This window comes from Bos grunniens, chromosome 3, assembly GCF_055505025.1.
Source record: "Bos grunniens cultivar Pamir isolate PY7600 chromosome 3, Bosgru_T2T1.0, whole genome shotgun sequence".
NCBI lineage: Eukaryota > Metazoa > Chordata > Mammalia > Artiodactyla > Bovidae > Bos > Bos grunniens.
Window position 1 is genome coordinate 42144829 of NC_141167.1, and position 21298 is coordinate 42166126.

The 21298-nt window shown below is 38.4% G+C and overlaps 1 protein-coding gene across 2 annotated transcripts in view; it reads left to right on the forward strand.

Annotated features, from left to right (window-relative positions):
* Positions 1-21298, forward strand: part of PDE4B (phosphodiesterase 4B) — a 669313-nt gene that overhangs the window by 272300 nt on the left and 375715 nt on the right. The window lies entirely within an intron of this gene.

Below are 21298 nucleotides of genomic sequence, written 5' to 3' on the forward strand. Positions count from 1 at the left end.
CTATGGTGAACATGGTGATATGCCATCCAGATACTCCTCCAAAGAAAATTTTGTCTCAGCTCTGGCCTCCTCATTCCAAGATCATGCCATTCTCAGAGCAGCCCACTTTCATGGTTGATGAAGATTAGGAGTATGAGTCCAGGCCTTTTTATTCAATGTGAAACAACTCTGATGTCCAGTGGAGTTGGCCAAGGCAATAGGAGGGTCTTAACTGAAGCTCAGTTTCTCCTTCTGGCAATCCTGCTTCCCTCCCCTCCTTTCCACAGATGTTCAGTCCAAAAGCACTCCTTAATAAACATCCCACATGCTAAACTCCATCTCAGAATCTGATTTCTGGAGAACCTAATTGGCTTCATGAACTTCTTTCTATTGCATGCAAATTCTCATATGGACATATTTTGTGCGTAAAATAAAGTCAGTTTTCAAATGTCCAGATGCCATCAAATTATCTGTCTCATATTCTTTTAAGAATTCACAAAGCAAAGAAGTAGTGCTGGTAAAATTTCAGTTTGCTTATGTTTTACATGCAGAGTCTTAGCTACTAAAGGGTTCTAAGGAAATACCTGATTACATTTAGAGGATTTAAGGAGACCCTGGTCTTTCCATATGGTGCTAGTGATAAAGAACCCACCTGCCAATGCAGGAGACCTAAGAGATGCAGGTTCGATCCCTGGGTTGGGAAGATGTCCTGGAGGAGGGCATGGCAGCCTGCTCTAGTGTTTCTGCCTGGAGAATCCCATGGACAGAGGAGCCTGGAGGGCTACAGTCCAAAGGGTTGCAAAGAGTTGGACACGACTGAAGCGACTTAGCATGCATGCATGCACGCAGGGGGCCCACTAAATGCACGCATATAGATAAGAAAGCTGGAGCCTAGAGGGGTGAAAGGACACACTCTAGGTATTACTGTCATACTAGAGGTTAGAACACAAGGCAGTTTACTACTCCTTCCTTAGCTTCCTGTGATCAGAGATGTTTTTTTTCATCTTTTTTCTCTCTTTCTTTCTTTTTCTGTTTCTCAAGCCCAGTTTCTTTCCTCATCATCCTAAGCCACAGCTGTTTACCACAAATGTAAAATCCTTTTAGAGAAATGATTGGGAGTGTGGTGTGTGTAGAAGTATACAAAGGGAGCACATAGCTCTTGTAATTGTCAGCTTGTAACTGTGCTCATAACTGATCAAATTGGAGGGTGCTTTCTGAACTCCATGACATGAAGCAGGTCTCCATGAGGAAATGAATATTAGCCCTTCTTCCTCTGAGCATGCAGGAGAGACTGAAGGACAGCTTATTCATTTCACATTTAGGACCTTCTTCCCATGAGCACAAGAATTATATTCAGTATTTCTTGGGATTTAGAGTCAACAAAGTAGAGATATTTCAGTCTAGATAAGTATATTATTTCAGAGACCATGTTAGCCTTTGCAGTGTGGAAAAGACAGTACATTTATTGCTGATTGTGTTCTGGTGGGATGGTCTGGCTATTTTCTGTATTTATTTCATTTCTATTGATCTCTAAGTAGTTGAGATCCATTTATCCTTCCTATAATACCTTAATAATATTTTCATAACCATTTAGAATTGTATAAAATGCTTTCACTTATAAACATTAAATATTTATCAAATAAATAATACAATACATGTAAATTCAGATACCAGAGAAGGGAGTTATGTATAATTTTACCTAATGTTTACTGACAGTAACCATGTGAGGTAGATATGATCATCTTCATTTTCAGATAAGAAATCTAAGATTCATCAAGTTTGTGATGGTTACTACTTGCACTTGCTGTTTATTATGTCTCAGACATGCTCTAAGAGCTTTATATATATTCATTATTTATTGCTCTGAATGGCTCCATTAAAATGGGCCCAATTATCGTCACTGGCATTTTGCAGATGAGAAAACATACACAGAGATGAGGTAACCTGACCAAGGTCTTCCCATGGGTTAATGATGAATGGGATTCAGCACAGATTGGCTGACTGGCCTTCCTCATTTGCCCAGGACTGAGGGGTTTCCCAGGATATAAGGACTTCCATTGTTAAAACTGCAGTAGTCCCTGGAAAACTGGAACAGTTTGTCAGGCTAGATCAAGGTTGTCTGTGCAGTTGCTCACACTTTGAAGTACTTAACTCTTCTGTCTCTCAGGTAGAAGTTGGTGCATTCAGAGTTTGAACCTTTCTCTATGTGATTCTGAAGCTTGCCTTTTCTCTTTCCATCCTATGGCCATGTTTTGTAATGTGTTTTTTGTATTAACTTGTACTAATTTGCACCAACTTGTAATGTGTCTGGATAGGTAGTCATAGGCCTCATATTTGTTATTATTCTTTTGTTTTACAAGCTCTACTGAGGTATAATTGATATATAAAACTGCATATATTTAATGTATATATTTTATGAGCTTGGGCATATGTATACACCTGTGAAAACTTTATCACTACAATTAAGATAATAAATATATCTAATACTTCCAGAAATTCCTTGTGCCCTTAAAAAAAATAAGTTCTAGAGATCTCTCATACAACATAGGGGCTATAGTTAACAATATTGTATTGTGTGACTTAAAAAATGTTAAGAGTGTAGTGCTCATGTAAATTAATTAATTCTTAATTAACTTCATCTCATTTTGGGTCAGGCCGTTTATTTTTCTTATGCTTTGGTTTCTCCCAGGCTTATTATTCATTTTCCGTAAGTCACTGGAACTCAGTATGGATTGATGCCTTATTTTCCCCGTCCCATGGGTCACTTCTGAATGACACCCTTCTCACATATACCCTACTCTTGTTTCACTTCCCCCCATGGCTCTGGAACCCATGATGCGTGCATTCAGTATCCACAGGTGACTCTCAGCATCCTCTATGTCCTGTCAGCTCCTCTTCGGCTCCTCTTTCTCTAAGTGATATTGTTTTCCTTATTCCCCCCACTGTCACCGCCTCCTTAGTCAGTGTCATGGCATCTCCCTATAAGAGAGGACCAATAAAACTATCTTAGGTTTTAGTAGAGAGAAATTTGTATTATGTTTTCATGGCCATCTTCATAGAGAAGATCAAGCCAAGTTTTGAGGAGTGCAAACACTGTAGATGACCATCACTAAAATCAAAAGCTTGATTTTACTGATCTTGATTTTGATACTGAGGAAGAATTACAGTCTAGGAACTAAGGAATATTAGTTTTTTAATTGCATGATCTTTAACCATAAGTAACTTAACCACTGACTATCTTAATTAACAAGTTTTTATAGTTTCTGTGTTTGAAGGTAGTATTTTGTAAATGCCTGGTGACTGATAGTACATGATTGTATTGGGGGTTGCCTTAACATTGTAGAGGGTATGTGAAACACTTACTCAGTGAATAACTTTTGATTAGCACATGTTTACCTTCTCTGAATCTCAGTTATCATCTGGCTAGCAATATCTGTTGCATAGAGTTATTATGAGGACAAAAATAGAGAAAGCATTTATTAATAATATAGCTAATTTGATGCCTGGCACAAAATAGCTAATATTAATCTTAGCAAAAATCTTTATCATTCTATTCATGGATAAAAGCACATTAAAAACAACTGATTTTTATGCTTCTTTCAATAGCCTGATAAATAGATGGGAATTGGTGACTGTGGTTAGTACTCTAGGTCAATAATAGGACACTATTTTTAAACATATCCCACTCTTTCCCTCTATAACTGTGCCTTTTTTGTGTGGGCTTGGATTTATGTAGGTGCTTTTTCCCTGTGCCTCAATTCTAGATTTTAACAGGCCAGATATAGTTTTTACTTTTTAAAGCTTACTTTTGCACCTAAAATGATGTGTGTGAAACCTGAACATGGATAGGAGATGAAATGTTGTGATATAAAATAGACCGTTGAAGCAAAAACCCTGAAAAATTTTGCATTTAAGTATGTTAATATATTAGATTTTAATAGTGAGGTTGACAGGGAGTTTCAGATCGAATATTTTGTCCTCAAAAAGGTAAATATCAGAAATGGTTCAGTGCTCAACAGTTTGAATTCATATTTCAGTAGAGCTGCTACTTGTTTAATACAAATATGTGGATTTTTCTGGCTACACTTCTCTTAGGATGAAAAAATAAAGGCCAAAGTGGTTTTAACTATATTTTACCTATGATTGTCTTAATTTTATTATTCAGATGCATTTTATAATCTGGTGTATAGATGATATTTTATCTCTGATATCTAATTGTTTTTTATCATTCTTCTACAATGTAGGAAATATTGGGCTGAGGGAACTACTGAAGGCAATAAGAAACAGATAGCCAGGGGGAATTAAATAAAACTTTCAATTTCAACTTAAATTACTATCTTTATGTGATCTCTATTTTTTCAGACCCTTGGCCTAGTACAGAAAAATGGAAAGAGAGACAAAGAGAGAATGAAAGAGAGGGAAAAAAAGAGAGAGAGAGAGAGGAGAAGAGAGGGAGAAAGAGATATATAGCCGTTTAGAGGTAAATATAGCATTTTTTCGCTTTCTCTTGTGATCAGAGAGGTATGAGACTATAGCCGAATGACCAGAGATGTAATGTTGATGGCTTTGGAAATGGAGGAAGGTCGCTGTGTGTCAAGGATACAGGTAACATTTAGAAGCTGGAAAAGATAAGGAGATGGATTGCCCCTAGAGCTTCCAGAAAGGAACGTAGCCTTGCTGTCACCTACCAAAATGAGACTTATGTCAGCTGTCTGACTTCCAGAACTCTAAGATAACAAATTTGCATTGTTTAACCACTAAATTTGTCATAATTTTTAGGGCAGTAATAAAAAATTAATATAAGCATGTACACATTTCATATCATATTGAAGGAAGTACAGTTTTTTTATTGTTTTTAATTTATTTGATTTACTTCTACCATGTTCTTATGCTACATATAAAATATATGTTCAAATCACCATCCCCTATGAAGCAAAAAGCAAGGAAGAGAGGGAAAGGTACATCCAATTAAACACAGAGTTCCAAAAAATAGCTAGAAGAGACAAGCAGGCCCTCTTCAATGAACAATGCTTAATAATTGAAGAAAACAACAAAAGGGGAAAGATTAGAGATCTCTTCAGGAAAACTGGAAACATCAAGGGAACGTGTCTCCTAAAGATGGACATAATAAAGGATAAAAATGGGCAAGACCTAGTAGACACTGAAGAGATCAAGAAGAGGTGGAAGGAATACACAGAAGAACTGTATAAAAAAGATCTTAATGAACTGGATTACTCTGATGGTGTGGTTAGTCACCCAGAGCCAGACATTCTGGAGTGTGAAGTCAAGAAGTCAAGTGGGCCTTAAGAAGCACTGCTGTTAATAAAGCTAGTAGATGTGATGAAATTCCAGCAGAACTATTCAGATCCCGAAAGAATGATGCCATCAAGGTTTTGCATTCATTATGTCAGCAAATCTGGAAGACCCAGCTTTGGCCACAGGATTAGAAAGGTCAATCCTCATCCCAATTCCCAAGAGGAGTAGCTCACCAAAGAATGTGCTAACCATTGGACAGTTGCATTTATCTCCCATGCTCATAAGATCAAAATTAAAATCATGCTTGCTACACTTCAGCATTATGCGAACCAAGAACTTCCAGATTTCAAGCTGGGTGTAGAAAAGGAAGAGAACTAGAGATCAAATTGCCAACATTTGCTAGATTATAGAGAAAGCAAGGGAATTTCAGAAAAACGTCTATTTCCATTTCATCAACTATACTAAAGCCTTTGACTGTGTGGATCATGACAAACCGTGGAAAGCTCTTAGAGAGATGGGAATACCAGACCATCTTACCTGTCTCCTGAGAAACCTGTATGCAGGTCAAGAAGCAATAGTTAGAACACTGTATGGAATAACTGTTTGGTTCAAGATTGAGAAAGGAGTATGACAGGTCTGTCTGCTGTCCCCTCAGCTATATGCTGAGCACATCATAAGAAATGCCAGGCTGGATGAGTTAAAAGCTGGAATCAAGATAGGGAGGAGAAACATCAACAATCTTAGATATGCGGATGATCACTCTAATGGCAGAAAGCGAAGAGGAACTAAAGGGCCTCTTGATGAGGGTGAAGGAGAGTGAAAGAGCTGGTTTAAGATTAAATATTTAAAAAAAAAAAACCAAGATCATGGCATTCAGTCCCACTACTGCATGGCCAATAGAAGGGGAATAGGTGAAAGTACTGATGATTTCATCTACTTGGGCTCCAAAATCACAGTGGACGTTGACTGTAGCCATGAAATCGGAAGACAATTGCTTCTTGGCAGGAAAACGATGACAAACCTAGACAGTGTGTTGAAAAGCAGAGACATTACTCTGCTGACAGAGGTCCGATTAGTCTATGCTATGTCTTTGCATAGTCTATGCATAGTCTTATTCAAGGCGATGGTCTTCTCACTGGTCATGTGTGGTTGTGACAGCTGAACCGTAAAGAATGCAGAATGCAAAAAATTGATGCCTTCGAACTGTGGTGCTGGAAAAGACTCCTGAAAGTCCCCTGGACAGCAGGGAGATCAAAGCAGTCAATCTTAAGGGAGATCAACCCTGAATATTCACTGGAAGGACTGATGCTAAAGCTAAAGCTCCAGTATTTAGGTTATCTGATGAAAAAGACGACTCATTGGAAAAGTCCCTGATGCTGGGAAAGATTGAAGGCAGAGTTGAGGAGAGCGTCAGAGGATGAGATGGCTGGATGGCATCACCAATACAATGGACATGAACTTGAGCAAACTACGGGAGATGGTGAGAGACAAGGAGGCCTGGCGTGCTGCATTCCATGGTGTCTCAAAGTGTTGGATGTGACTAGGCGACTGAACAACAACAACAATGTAAAACAGATTTGTTATGGAAACTCTCAGTTTGCTGTATCATGAGAATTCACTGAGGGAATTATACCCTTCATTCAGTGAATATTTATAGAGTACTTTATACGCCAGAAACTCTGCTAAGTGGCAGAGATACTGAAAAGAGTAATAGCCGTTCAGATTGTCTGCCTATTTTTTAATTGAGTTGTTTGGTTTTTGAAACTGATTTGTATGAGCTCTTTATATGGTTTGGATATTAACTCTTTATAAAACATATCGTTTGCAGATACTTCTCCTGTTCAATAGGATGCTTTTTCATTTTGTTACTGGTTTCCTTTGCTGTGCAAAACCTTTTAAGTTTGATTAGATTCCATTTGTTTAGCTTTTGCTATTCCTTTTTTCGCCAAAAAAAAAAAAATTGCTAAGACATGTCAAAGAGTACACCGCTAGTTTTCTTCAAGAAGTTCTATGACTTCATTTATGCTTTTAATCCATTTAAAATTTATTTTTGCACATATTGTGAAAAACTGTCCAAAGAAGTCATACAGTTGGCCAACAAGCACATGAAAAAATGTTCAATACCAATCATCAGGGAAATGCAAATTGACACTACAATGAAATATTACCTCACACCTGTCAGAACGGCTCTTATCAAAAAGACAACAAATAATAAATGTTGGCAACAGTGTGGAGAAAAAGCCACCCTAGTACACTGTTGGTGGGAATGTAAATTGGTACAGCCACCTTGGGAAATAGTATGGAGGCTCCTCAAAAATTAATATGATCAAGCAATTCCACTTCTAGGTATATATCAAAAAATGAAAATGCTTACTTGAAAAGATATACACACCCAATATTCATAGCAGCACTATTTATAATAGCCAAGGTATGGAAGCAACCCGAGTGATCATCAACAGTTCAATTCAGTCGCTAAGTTGTGTCTGACTCTTTGCGACCCCATGAACCGCAGCACGCCAGGCCTCCCTGTCCATCACCAACTCCCGGAGTCCACCCAAACCCATGTCCATTGAGTCGGTGATGCCATTCAACCATCTCATCCTCTCTTGTCCCCTTCTCCTCCTGTCCTCAATCTTCCCCAGCATCAGGGTCTTTTCAAATGAATCAGCTCTTCACATCAGGTGGCCAAAGTACTGGAGTTTCAACTTCAACATCAGTCCTTCCAATGAACACCCAGGACTGATCTCCTTTAGGATGGACTGGTTGGAATGAATAAAGAAGATGTGGTATATTCTTTATATATGTATATATAAAACACACACACTGAAATACTATTGAGTCATCTCAGCCTATAAAAGGATAAACTTGCCATTTGCAACAATATGATAGACTTGGAGGGTATTGTGACTAGTGAAATAAGTCAGACAAAGACAAATGCTATGTTTTCACTTATATGTGGAATCTGAAAATAGAACAAATGAATAAATATAGCAAAACAGAAACAGACTCACAGATATGGAGAGCAAACTAGTGATTACCCTTGGGGAGAGGGGTTGACAGAGGGGCAAGATAGAGGAAGAAGATTAAGAGGTAAAAACTACTAGGTATAAAGTAAGTAAGATACAAGATTGCAATGTGCACCACAATGAATATAGACAGTTTTGTTTGATAACAATTAATGGAGCTACTTAATTGGGCTTCTGTGGTGGCTCAGATAGTAAAGAATCTACCTGCAATGCAGGAGACCTGGGTTTGATCCCTGGATTGGAAAGATCCCCTGGAGAAGGGCATGGCAACCCACTCCAGTATCCTTGGCTGGAGAATCTCCGTGGATAGAGGAGCCTGGTGGACTACCATCCGTGGGGTCTGAAAGAGTCAGATATGATGGAGCGAATTAACATAAGCATACAAACACAACACAGTGGAGTATAATCTATTAAATTATTGAGTCACTGTATTGTGCACCTGAAATTAATCTAATATTATATATCAATGTGCCAGTGTGTGTGTTCAGTCATGTCTGATTCTTTGTGACCCCATAGACTGTAGTACTAGGCTCTTCTGTCCATGGAATTTTCCAGGCAATAATATTGAAATGGGTTGCCATTTCCTCTTACCGACTCAGGGATCAAACCCCATCACTTGGAAATACTGCATTGTCAGGCAGATTCTTTACCACTGGGCCACCAGAGAAGCTCCTATGTAAATTTAAAAAGAAAAGCCATTTTCTTACTATATTCAGTTCAGTTCAATTCATTTGCTCAGTCGTGTCCAAGTCTTTGGAACCACATAGACTGCAGCATACCAGGCTTCCCTGTCCATCACCAACTCCTGGAGATTGCTCAAACTAAAGTCCATCGAGTCAGTGATGCCATCCAGCCATCTCATCCTCTGTCACCCCTTTCTCCTCCTGCCCTCAGTCTTTCCCAGTCTTTTCCAATGAGTTCAGTTCTTTGCATCAGGTGGCCAAAGTATTGGAGCTTCAGCTTCAGTATCAGTCCTTCCAATGAATATTCAGGACTAATTTCCGTTAGGATTGACTGGTTTGATCTACTTGCAGTAGAAGGGACTCTAGAGTCTTCTTCAACATCATAGTTCAAAAGCATCAGTTCTTCAGTGCTCAGCTTTCTTTATAGTCCAACTCTCACACCATACATGACTACTGGAAAAATCATAGCCTTGACTAGATGGACCTTTGTTGGCAAAGTAATGTCTGTTTTTTTAATATGCTGTTTAGGTTTGTTATGGCTTTTCTTCCAAAGAGTAAGCGTCTTTTAATTTCATGGCTGCAGTCACCATCTGCAGTAATTTTGGAGCCCAAGATATTAAAAACTCTCACTGTTTCCATTGTTTCCCCATCTATTTGCCATGAAGTGATGGGACTGGTTGCCATGATCTTTGTATTTTGAGTGTTGAATTTTAAGCCAGTTTTTTCTGAAATAGAAACTTTCCTGTTTCACTTTCCTCAAGAGGTTCTTCAGTTCCTCTTCACTTTCTTCCATAAGGGTGGTGTCATCTGTATATCTGAGGTTACTGATATTTCTCCTGGCAATCTTTATTCCAGCTTGTGCTTCATCCAGCCTGGCATTTCTCATGATGTACTCTGTATATGAGGTAAATAAGCAAGGTGACAATATACAGCCTTATTGTACTCTTTTCCCAATTTGGAACCAGTCTTGTTCCATGTGCAGTTCTAATTGTTGCTTCTTGACCTGCATACAGATTTCTCAGGAGGCAGGTCAGGTGGTCTGGTATTCCCATCTCTTTAAAAATTTTCCACAGTTTGTTGTGATCCACACAGTCAAAGACTTTGATGTAGTCAACGAAGCAGAAATAGATGTTTTTCTGGTATTCTCTTGCTTTTTCTATGATCCAACAGATGTTGGAAGTTTGATCTCTGTCTTCCTCTGCCTTTTCTAAATCCAGCTTGAACATCTGGGATTTCATGGTTCACGTACTGTTGAAGCCTGGATTGGAGAATTTTGAGCATTGCTTTGCTAGCGTGTGAGATGGGTGCAGTTGTGTGCTAATTTGAGCATTCTTTGGCATTGTCTTTCTTTGGGATTGGTATGAAAGCAGACCTTTCCAGTCTTCTGGCCACTGCTCAGTTTTCCACATTTGCTGGTATATGGAGTGCAGCACTTTCACAGCATCATCTTTTAGAACTTGAAATAGCTCAGCTGAAATTCCATCACCTCTACTAGCTTTGTTCATAGTAATGCTTCCTAAGCCCAACTTGACTTCACATTCCAGGACGTCTGGCTCTAGGTTTGTGATCGCACCATGGTGGTTATCTGGGTCATGAAGATCTTTTTTGTATAGTTCTTTTGTGTATTCTTGCCACCTCTTCTTAATATCTTCTGTTTCTGTTAGGTACATACCATTTCTGTCCTTTATTGTTCCCATCTTTGCATGAAAACTTCCCTTGGTATCTCTAATTTTCCTGAAGAGATCTCTAATCTTTCCCATTCTATTGTTTTCCTCTATTTCTTTGCATTGATCACTGAGGAAGGCTTTCTTATCTCTCCTTGCTATTCTTCAGAACTCTGCATTTAGATGGGTATATCTTTCCTTTTTTCCTTTGCCTTTAGCTTCTCTTCTTTTCTCAACTATTTGTAAGTCTTCCTTAGACAACCATTTTGCCTTTTTGCATTTCCTTTTCTTGGGGATGGCCTTGATCACTGCCTCCTGTACAATGTCATGAACCTCTGTCCATAGTTCTTCAGGTACTCTGTCTATCACATCTAATCCTTTGAATCTATTTGTCACTTCCACTTCCTTAATCATAAGGGATTTGACCTGGGTTATACCTGAATGGTCTAGTGGTTTTCCCTATTTTCTTTAAGTCTTAATTTTTCAATGAGGAGTTCATGATCTGAACCACAGTCAACTCCTGGTCTTGTTTTTGCTGTCTGTATAGAGCTTCTCCCTTTTTGGCTACAAAGAATATAATCAATCTGATTTTGGTATTGACCATCTAGTGATGTCCATGTGTAGAGTCTTTTCTTGTGTTGTTGGAAGAGGGTGTTTGCTATGACCAGTTCATTTTTTTGGCAAAACTCTGTTAGCCCTTTCCCTGCTTCATTTTGTACTCTGAGGCCAAATTTGTCTGTTACTTCAGGTATCTCTTGAATTCCTACTTTTGCAGTCCAGTCCTCTATGAAGAAAAGGACTTCTTTTTTGGGTTTTAGTTCTAGGTCTTGTAGGTACTCACAGAACCGTTCAACTTCAGCATAGACTTGTATTACTGTGATATTGATTGGTTTGCCTTGGAAATGAACAGAGATCATTCTGTTGTTTTTGAGCTTGCACCCAAGTAACTGCATTTCAGACTCTTTTGTTGACTATGAGGGCTACTCCATTTCTTCTAAGGTATTCTTGCCCATAGTAGTAGATATAATGGTCATCTGAATTAAATTCACCTATTCCAGTCCATTTTCATTTTCGCTGATTCCTAAAATGTCGATGTTCACTCTTGCTATCTCCTGTCTGATTGCTTCCAATTTGCCTTGATTCATGGGCCGAACATTCCAGGTTCCTGTGCAGTATTGTTCTTTACAGCATTGGACTTTATTTCCATCATGGGTCACATCCATGAGTCATGTCCACAACTTGGCGTTTTCACTTTGGCTCCATCTCTTCATTTTTTCTGGAGTTATTTCTCCACTCTTCTCCAGTAGCATATTGGACACCACCGACCTGGGGAATTCATCTTTCAGTTTCCTACCTTTTTCCCTTTTCATACTGTTCATGGGGTTCTCAAGGCAAGAATACTGAAGTGTTTTTCCATTGCCTTCTCCAGTGGACCATGTTTTGTCAGAACTCTTCTCCATGACCCATCTGTCTTGGGTGGCCCTACATGGCATGGCGCATGGTTCATTGAGTTAGAAAGCCTGTGGTCCATGTGATCAGTTTGGTTGGTTTTCTGTGATTCTGGTATTCATTCTGTCTGCCCTCTAATGAATAAGGATAAGAAGCTATGGAAACTTCCTGATGGTCTACTAAATTATCACAACATTAGTCATGCCAGACTTCCCCCTCCCCTTTTTTTTTTTTGTTAAATACTTATTCATTTACTTATTGAAGTATATTTGATATATAGTATTATATTCATTTCAGATATACAGCCTTTTAGATTGCATATTTCTTAAGTACAATGATTCATTCTTCCTTTGTTTCTACTTAGCATTGTTCTAGCCTTATGACAGCATAAGTCATTTTTAAAAGGTGGGAATTTTTCAGAAGCTAGCATTTATATATATATATGTATTTTAAAATTTCCCTATATAATGTGGAATCAAGAGAGAGCTTTTTTTTTTTTTTTGGTTTATTGCATTGTTTTTAAGGTACCTCTTACAGTGGAATCTTAGGGAACTTAAAACAATTTTTGGCTAAAGCAGGGGTGAGCAAGGAAAAAGTCCAAATAGAATCCCAAGTCTAGATACACATTAGTAATCTAGCCCTGACTTCAGAAACACTTTTAAAGTAAGTTGTTCTGTGAAAACTAAATCATAAATGACAGTTCTTCCAAGATTAATTCTTAAACTACTATGATATAATACGTTTCATGAATACCAACGGCTCTTATTTGGTTCAGAAGGGACTACAACCAGTAAATGATGTCTTGTGGTTCTCCATCTGGCTTTATTTATCATTGTATTCTGAAGCTTCAGGAATAAGATTTGTAAGACTACTGGATATAAAACATTTCTTTAATGTTCTTGATACTACTTCTAAATCTTTAGGAATTGTGCAAAAATGGGAGAGAAAAAAGTACATAGGACCTAATAAATTTTTAAGAGTTTTAACATGTTATGAAACTTGTTCTTTTATTTAAAATATATAATACAATAACTTTTTTCTCCCTGAAAGAACATTCAGTGAGATGTAGGATCCTCTGTGCTGTCTAACATGGTACCAACTATCCACATATGTGACTGTGAGCACTTCAATATGGTTGGTCCAAACCGAGATGTGATATAAATATAAACTGTGCACCACATTTTGAAGACTTCATATTAAAGAAAATATAATGTAAACTATGTCAAAGTAAGTTTGTATAGGTTATATGTGAAATGATAATATTTTGGATATGTTTGGCTAAGTAGTTCAGTTCAGTTCAGTTGCTCAGTCGTGTCCGACTCTTTGTGACCCCATGAATCACAGCACACCAGGCCTCCCTGTCCATCACCAACTCCCAGAGTTCACTCAAATTCACGTCCATTGAGTCAGGGATGCCATCCAGCCATCTCATCCTCTGTCGTCCCCTTCTCCTCCTGCCCCCAATCCCTCCTAGCATCAGAGTCTTTTCCAATGAGTCAACTCTTCCCATGAGGTGGCCAAAGTACTGGAGTTTCAGCTTTAGCATCATTCCTTCCAAAGAACACCCAGGACTGATCTCCTTTAGAATGGACTGGTTCGATCTCCTTGCAGTCCAAGGGACTCTCAAGAGTCTTCTCCAACACCACAGTTCAAAAGCATCAATTCTTTGGTGCTCAGCTTTCTTCACAGTCCAACTCTCACATCCATACATGACCACTGGAAAAACCATAGCCTTGACTAGACGGACCTTTGTTGACAAAGTAATGTCTCTGCTTTTCAATATGCTATCTAGGTTGGTCATAACTTTCCTTCCAAAGAGTAAGTGTCTTTTAATTTCATGGCTTCAATTACCATCTGCAGTGATTTTGGAGCCCTAAAAAATAAAGTCTGACACTGATGGGACAGATGCCATGATCTTCGTTTTCTGAATGTTGAGCTTTAAGCCAACTTTTTCACTCTCCTCTTTCACCTTCATCAAGAGGCTCTTTAGTTCCTCTTCACTTTCTGCCATAAGGGTGGTGTCATCTGCATATTTGACATTATTGATATTTCTCCCAGCAGTCTTGATTCCAGCTTGTGCTTCTTCCAGCCCAGCGTTTCTCAAGATGTACTCTGTATATATTAAAATTAACTTTCCTTGTTTATTTGCTTCTTTTAATGTGGCTACTAGAACATTTACAGTGTGTTTTCCTTTTGTGTCTCACATATTCTATTGGACAATGCTGCTTTATTTATTTATTTTGAAATTTATTTGGATCATTCATTATAATTTTATTCCTGTTTCTTACTTTGGAAATATTCATGTGTTTTTCACTTTTTAATTTTATATTGGAATATAGTTGAGTAACAATGTTGTGATAGTTTCAGGTGTACAGCAAAGTGATTCAGTTTATATATATATATATGCATACACACACACATGTATTCACTTCTTTTTGAATTCTTTTCCCATTTAGGTTGTCACATAATCATGAGCAGAGTTCCCTGTGCTATACACTAGGTTCTTGTTTGGACAATGCTGCTTTAGATCACTGAATAATCTTTCATTTCAGCTATAGGAATATATAGGCAACCATGTTCAAATTCTTAAATATTAAGTGTCTCTTGCTTGTGAGGCCCTTTTTCCTCTTCCTGAGACTGGAATAAGGGTATCCTTCTTATTAATCTGTTGAGAGACAGATTAATAGGTAAAATAGACATAAGAGAAATATTAGAGCATCAGTGATATGCCATGTGCCATATGAATATTCACTGGAAGAAATGATGCTGAAGCTGAAGCTCCAGTACTTTGGTCACCTGATGCAAAGAACTGACTCATTGGGAAAAAACCCTGATGCTGGGAAAGATTGAAAGCAGGAATAAAAGGGGACGACAGAGGATGAGATGGTTGGATGCCATCACCGACTCAATGGACATGAGTTTGAGTAGGCTCTGGGAGAGTGATGGACAGGGAAGCCTGGCATGCTGCGGTCCATGGGGTCGCAAAGAATCGGACACGACTGAGTGACTGAACTGAACTGATAGGCCGTCAACAGAGTAGAGATAGAAGTGGGCAGCATATTCTGTCAGCTGCAAGTAGGTTGTTTTCCCTTTTTCAAGAAAACTCTAGAATTCATCCCTTGAAAATGAGAGTCTAATCCCCTGGTAAAGATTAGATTATACCTACAGCCAAAACTGTGGACCTCATAGAATATGAGAATGACAAATTTTAACATTATTTGAGAGGAAAGAACTGGGTGAGATGGATTAAATATTGTGATTTTATACTGTCTTCTGATTTGATAGTGACTGAAATTGATTTATAAGATAGCATTTATTATTTTATTGCAATCTGTGCTTTGAGAATGGGGAAGTGTTTAAGTAGCCATACTTTCTAAAGAAATAGCCTTCTAAAGAAGGAGCCAAACATCTGACATCTCCTGGACATGAGTTCAAACTATCCTCCCACTGAGAGTAAAGACTTCTTAGTTTCATGAAGAAGAGGATGGAGAGGAGGCTGAGTTATAAAATCTCTAAGCTTTTGTTCAACATTAAGATTTTTTTCCTTTTCTTTTTTCAAGGCTTTGTGGCAGTCCTGTAAACTACACTGTTTAGAATTAATGAAAGATAATATTGTCACCATGTAATCTGTTGGAATCTTATTATTTTATTTAAATAAAAGGAAACCATGAGTTTTGTGTTAGCAAAAAGGGAGACATTTTCAATAACCTCTTACTGCTTCTGAACATATGTTTTAGACGTTCTTAATTGTCTCCAGGGAGAGAAGGACATAATAGTGATGTTCACAAGGAAGCAATTTAAGTGGCTGCACTTGGTTCCCCAAATGGATCTTTGCTTGTTTTAGGAGCGGAAATGGGAGGGGGGTGCTTATTCATCTAGTTTGCAAAATGTTGAATACATCACCCATTTTAGCGTTTGAAAATTGCTAATATTCCATTCCCTGAGCCATGGAAATGGATAATTTTGCCTAACCAATTAAGTGAAATGCTGTAATGTCTTGGTTAAGATATAAAGACAGGCATTGCTATGGGTTTCTTTGTTGTTGTTGTTTAGTCCAAGTCATGTCCAACTCTTTTGTGACCTCATGGACTGTAGCCTTCCAGGCTTCTTTGTTTATGCCATTCTCTAGGAAAGAATACTGGAATGGGTTGCCATTTCCTTCTCCAGGGGATCTTTCCGACCCAGGGGTTGAACCTGCACCTCCTGCATTTAGCAAGCAGATTCTTTACCACTGAGCCACCAGGGAAGCCCCCGAGTTTCTTTTTAAAATGCATTCTTTCTATTCGACAGATAAACTGTTGGATGCTAATCAAGGGAACTGTAGTAGTTATAGCACCTAAAGATAGCATTCCATCCATCAGCACCATGGAGTGTTAACAGAAGAGGCTTTGAAGTGTCTACTGGGGGAGTCAACTTAGAGATGCTGTCTTCCAGGACTTTAGAATGCTTTCAGATGGTATAGGAAATTTGACTTGTCCTATATGGTGGCTCAGTGGTAAAGAATCCTCCTGCCAATGCAGGGGACATGGCTTCAATCCGTGAATTGGGAAAATACCCTGGAGAAGGAAATAGCAACCCACTCCAGTATTCTTGCCTGGGAAATCCCATGGACAGAGGAGCCTGGTGGGCTACAGTCCATGGGTTCACAAAATAATCAGACATGACTTAGCCACTAAACAACAGCATGTGACTTCAAGTGAATTAGGAAAAAGAGATGATCATAAAAGATGAGGGAAGTTTCTTTTAAGTTCACCCAAGAGAATCCTGGTAACTCAGTTGGTAAAAAGTCTGCCTGCAATGCAGGATACCCCTGGTTCAATTCCTGGGTCAGGAAGATCCCCTGAAGAAGGAATGGGCTACCCATCCCAGTATTCTTGGGCTTCCCTGGTGGCTCAGACAGTAGAGAATCTGCCTGCAATGTGGGAGATCTGGGTTCATTCCCTGGGTTGGGAATATCCCCTGGAGGAGTGCATGGCAACCCACTCCAGTATTCTTGCCTGGAGAATCCTCATGGACAGACAAGCCTAGTGGGCTGCAGTCCACGGAGTTGCAAAGAGTCAGACACAATTGAGCAACTAAGCACCAGAGAAACCTGACAAATAGAAATAACAGTGAAATTGGTGACACTTGGACGTCAGGTTTACCCACAAAAGGATGTGTTTAAGCAGAGGATGGACAGTGGTTTATAAAGTATCCTGTAGTGGAATTTCAACCTTTGGGTTGAATTTAATAGGATATTAGACAGACTAACTTTCAAAAACCTTTCAATGTTAAGATTATATGAAAAACAGTAACTACTGTGTGTTAAGAGGTTTCTAAAAAGAAAACTTCTGGTATCTGGATTGCATTATCCATTGCAAATTCTATGAAATACATTTTTATGTTTTAAACTGTTGACTATTAGTATTAAAATTTACATCCCCACTTGAGTGCAATGAAGAACATGTTTATTAGCATGGGTCTCTATATTCTAGGAAAATCGCTTTTGGTGACAGGTGACTAAGAAGTGTAGGTGTTTATGCAGCCCTCCCACACATAGCGGAACCTGGAAGCTGATAGTTCTGTTGGCACAGCTATTCTGCACACTGACCTGATTAAAATATCAATCAGCTAAGGCCTTGTGAGACTTATTTGCACACAGCTGCTTCATAGGAGATAGCATTCGTTTTGTGCCCTTGCGATTTTACACAGTGAGGATTTGAAAGAGACCAAACTTAAAACCCTCACGAAACTGTGAAGATGGGAATGTGTCTCTTGTCTAGTTTCTTACTAAGTTGGCATGACAAGATATTAGAGCAAAGGAGAAGGTGAAAATTTCCTTTCTCATTGGTTTTCAATCCTGGTTATCCCTTGGAATTGCTGGAGACTAAGAATTAAATTCAAATCTGGACCACATACTCAGGGATTTTTTTGCTTGGACTAAAGTGGTTATTGGGCTCTGGTTTAGGGTTTTTTGTTTTTTGTTTTTTGACAGCTCCCCAGGTAATTCTAATATGTAATCAAGGTGGGAAGCAATAATCTTTTCTAACTTTTACATTTTCTTAATAGGGATATTAGGACTTACAGGAATAGTTCTCAAAAGCTTTGATGCTTGTAACACACTCTTAAAAGTTGTAGGTTTGGGGAATACCCTTGAGGGAATCAGAAGACTGAAAACCACTCGAAACCACAAAGTGATAGTCACAACGCAGCACACTCTCTTATTGCGGTATGATGATGACTCACGGTGTCCACAGAAGCATCCCTGATCATTGTTCTGGTGTCCTGGTCAACTTTGTCAACAACTCTTTACTGTCCTGACTGTGCGCTCTTACATATTCACAGTCAAATTCTTGCAGCTTCTCCAAATATACGACCTTTCTTTGTTGCCGGCTTCTTATTCACTCATAATTGCAGCAAGCTTTACTATCCTTGAAACCCAATTCCATGACCTGCCTTGTTCAACAGTTTGTCTAATGGAATTTCATTCTTCCATTCATCACTGGAGATGTGGTAGTGAAAAAGAAGCAAACACAGTTCTTGTCTTTCTAGAACTTGTAGACCTTAACCAAATAATCACTTATACAAATGTAAAATTGTGTCTATAACAAGTACAAAGAAGGTGCACATCTCTGTGAGAAGATGTAAAGCAAGGATTTGACCAAATTAGAGAAGTCTAGACAAGGTTTCCTTGATGAAGAGAAAGATGAGCAGGATTTAACTAAGCAAAAAGTGAAAGGGAAGATCATTCCTGATTTAAGATATTAAATGTTTTACTCTAAGAATTGCTACTCAGTTGTAACAAAGTGTAATTTTATATGTTGATCAAACTTAGCTGAATACCTCAGAATGGTTTGAATGTCAAAGGATTTCAATTAGGAATGTAACAAATATAATGTGTTGAAGTGAAACTTGTTTGGAAATGATTAGGTTAATGAAAAACTGTTTATTGATATTGTTAACTATTGAAATTACACACATACTAAGGGATAATGTTTTATAAATGGCCATGGAATCAGGGATGATATAAAAATTTGCATACATAGTTGCATTTGTCTCAATAGATTTCAGCATTTTTGATAAGGAGTTTTCAAAAAAATAATCAACCTACCCTGACACTCTTATGAAATATGGTGCTTATGATGGTTTTTTAAAGTATATTGTGTTTTTTTTTTAATTCAGATCAAACCCCTTGCATGTTCTATTTGTCCTAATTTTATGAGTAGAATAAGTTAGTTTCTCCAATGTGCTTATAATTATTTATAAGAAAGTAGACTGCTAAAGTGTCTCTGAACAAAATGCCCAAGTCTTCCATAAATTTAAGGAAGGGCAGAAAATAATAGATGAATCAGCACTTATTGGGCCTTTCTATTGAGACCACATGATGGACGATACAGTTCTTGAGTACACATTATAGATCCAATAGTTAAATGTCCGCTTCTGGTTCTTCTGGTCATGAACCCATATAAGATTGCATGTAAGTGAGAAGAGTCTTATAGAGCTATTTTTGATACTTGAATTAAAATAGATACCTGTGTTTCAAACTTCTATATCTTCTTAAATAATATTTGATCCATCTCATTCTTAAACATAGTTCAACATTTATCCATTTCAGCTCTGTCTTAAAAGTTAAGGGATTGTTTTCTCGTTTAACATTAAGTTCAGATATCTTATAAATAATGGGAAGAGAATCTTTATTCTAACAAGTAGGCCATTGAGCTGGTGTTCATTTCTATAGAGAAATCTCCAGCTGGGTCTTTTTGGTAGCTTCAGTGAGACAGTCTTCCCTAGAAAGTATTACCACCTTCTCTCTGAACTAACATGACTCTCTCAGAGGTGATAGGTGTTGCGTTAAACTAACAGAGACTGAAGATACACACACACACACACACATGCTCACACTCCACTCCCCCACACACATCACATCTTTATTCATCTATCTGTCAATGGACATTTAGTTTGCTTCCATGTCTTGGCTATTGTAAATAACGTGGCTATGAACATTGGGGTGCTTGTATCTTTTCAATTCATAGTTTTCTCTGGATATATGCCCAGGGATGGGATTGCAGGATCATGTGGTAGCTCTGTTTTTAGTTTGTTAAAAAGGAACCTGCATACTGTTCTCCATAGTGGCTGAACCAGCTTACATGTTACCAACCTATTCATTCCTTAAATACAACTCCAGTGTTACTCTTCCTTAAGGCTTCCTTCACGTCTTCAAGGAAGTATTAGCTACTCCCATCAACTGTGTACTCAGTCCATAGTGCTCCTGCATGTTATGTTCTCTGTTTTACAATTTACTTACCTTCACATGAAACTTGAACTCCTCAAAGCTAGGCACTGGCAAAGGTGTGATCTATTCAGGTACGTTATAGCATAGATTTGGCGTGGATTACACACCAGAGAGAGGTTTACTGAAGTAAACAATTGGGTAGGTACATGAATGAGTGAGTGTGAGTGAGGATGAAAGGCCTTTTGTTCTCACTGGGAAGCTGCAGCAGATTAAACAAGTGTTAAGGACATGGGTTTCTGCCTTGAACCGTGCAAATGCTCAGTATACAAAGAATATCGCTAGAGTCTTGCTTTAATGAGCAATAAAAATATCTAACATCTTAGGTCTTGGTAACAAGAGACCATAAAAAATCAAGGTGGAGGACCCTCAGACACTGGTGATGTCAGCCTCAGTTTTAACAGTTTTGTGAAGGATGGCATTTTGAGGACTGTAAGAACAAGGCTTTATTTTTTTATTGTTTCAGTGATATGCATTGAGTTATGACAGTCTGGGAGCCAGGAGCATGTGACTTACAACCTTCTGGCTGCTTTCTCAAATATGTGCACCTAGGAGTATCTGGAGCCTGTTTCCTATACACAGACTATATTACCTTGAACTTCCTAATACCAAGCTGTCTTGACGCTATTTATTATTCTGGTTGCCTTTATAATTTTGAAAACCTTGAGTCCTGAGAAAAATTACTTAAGTCCTTGGCTAGTGAGCTGACTAGCTACTAAGCCTACAACATAAGAGGATAAAGGGTTATTATCTAGGTGCTCTTTAGGCTGTCCAGTAGACAGTTCTGCAACATCTCTCATTTCTTTGCTTTCCTGCTCCAGCACCCTTTCCCAGGGTACCACCAATCTACCACGTATGTTGTCCCTGAGGTCTTAGAGCCCTCCAGGCACTGTTGTACCTGTCTGACATACTACTATGGATAAATGGTTTGGTTAGTATTTTTTCAAGACCTAGAAAAACTTAGCTTATACA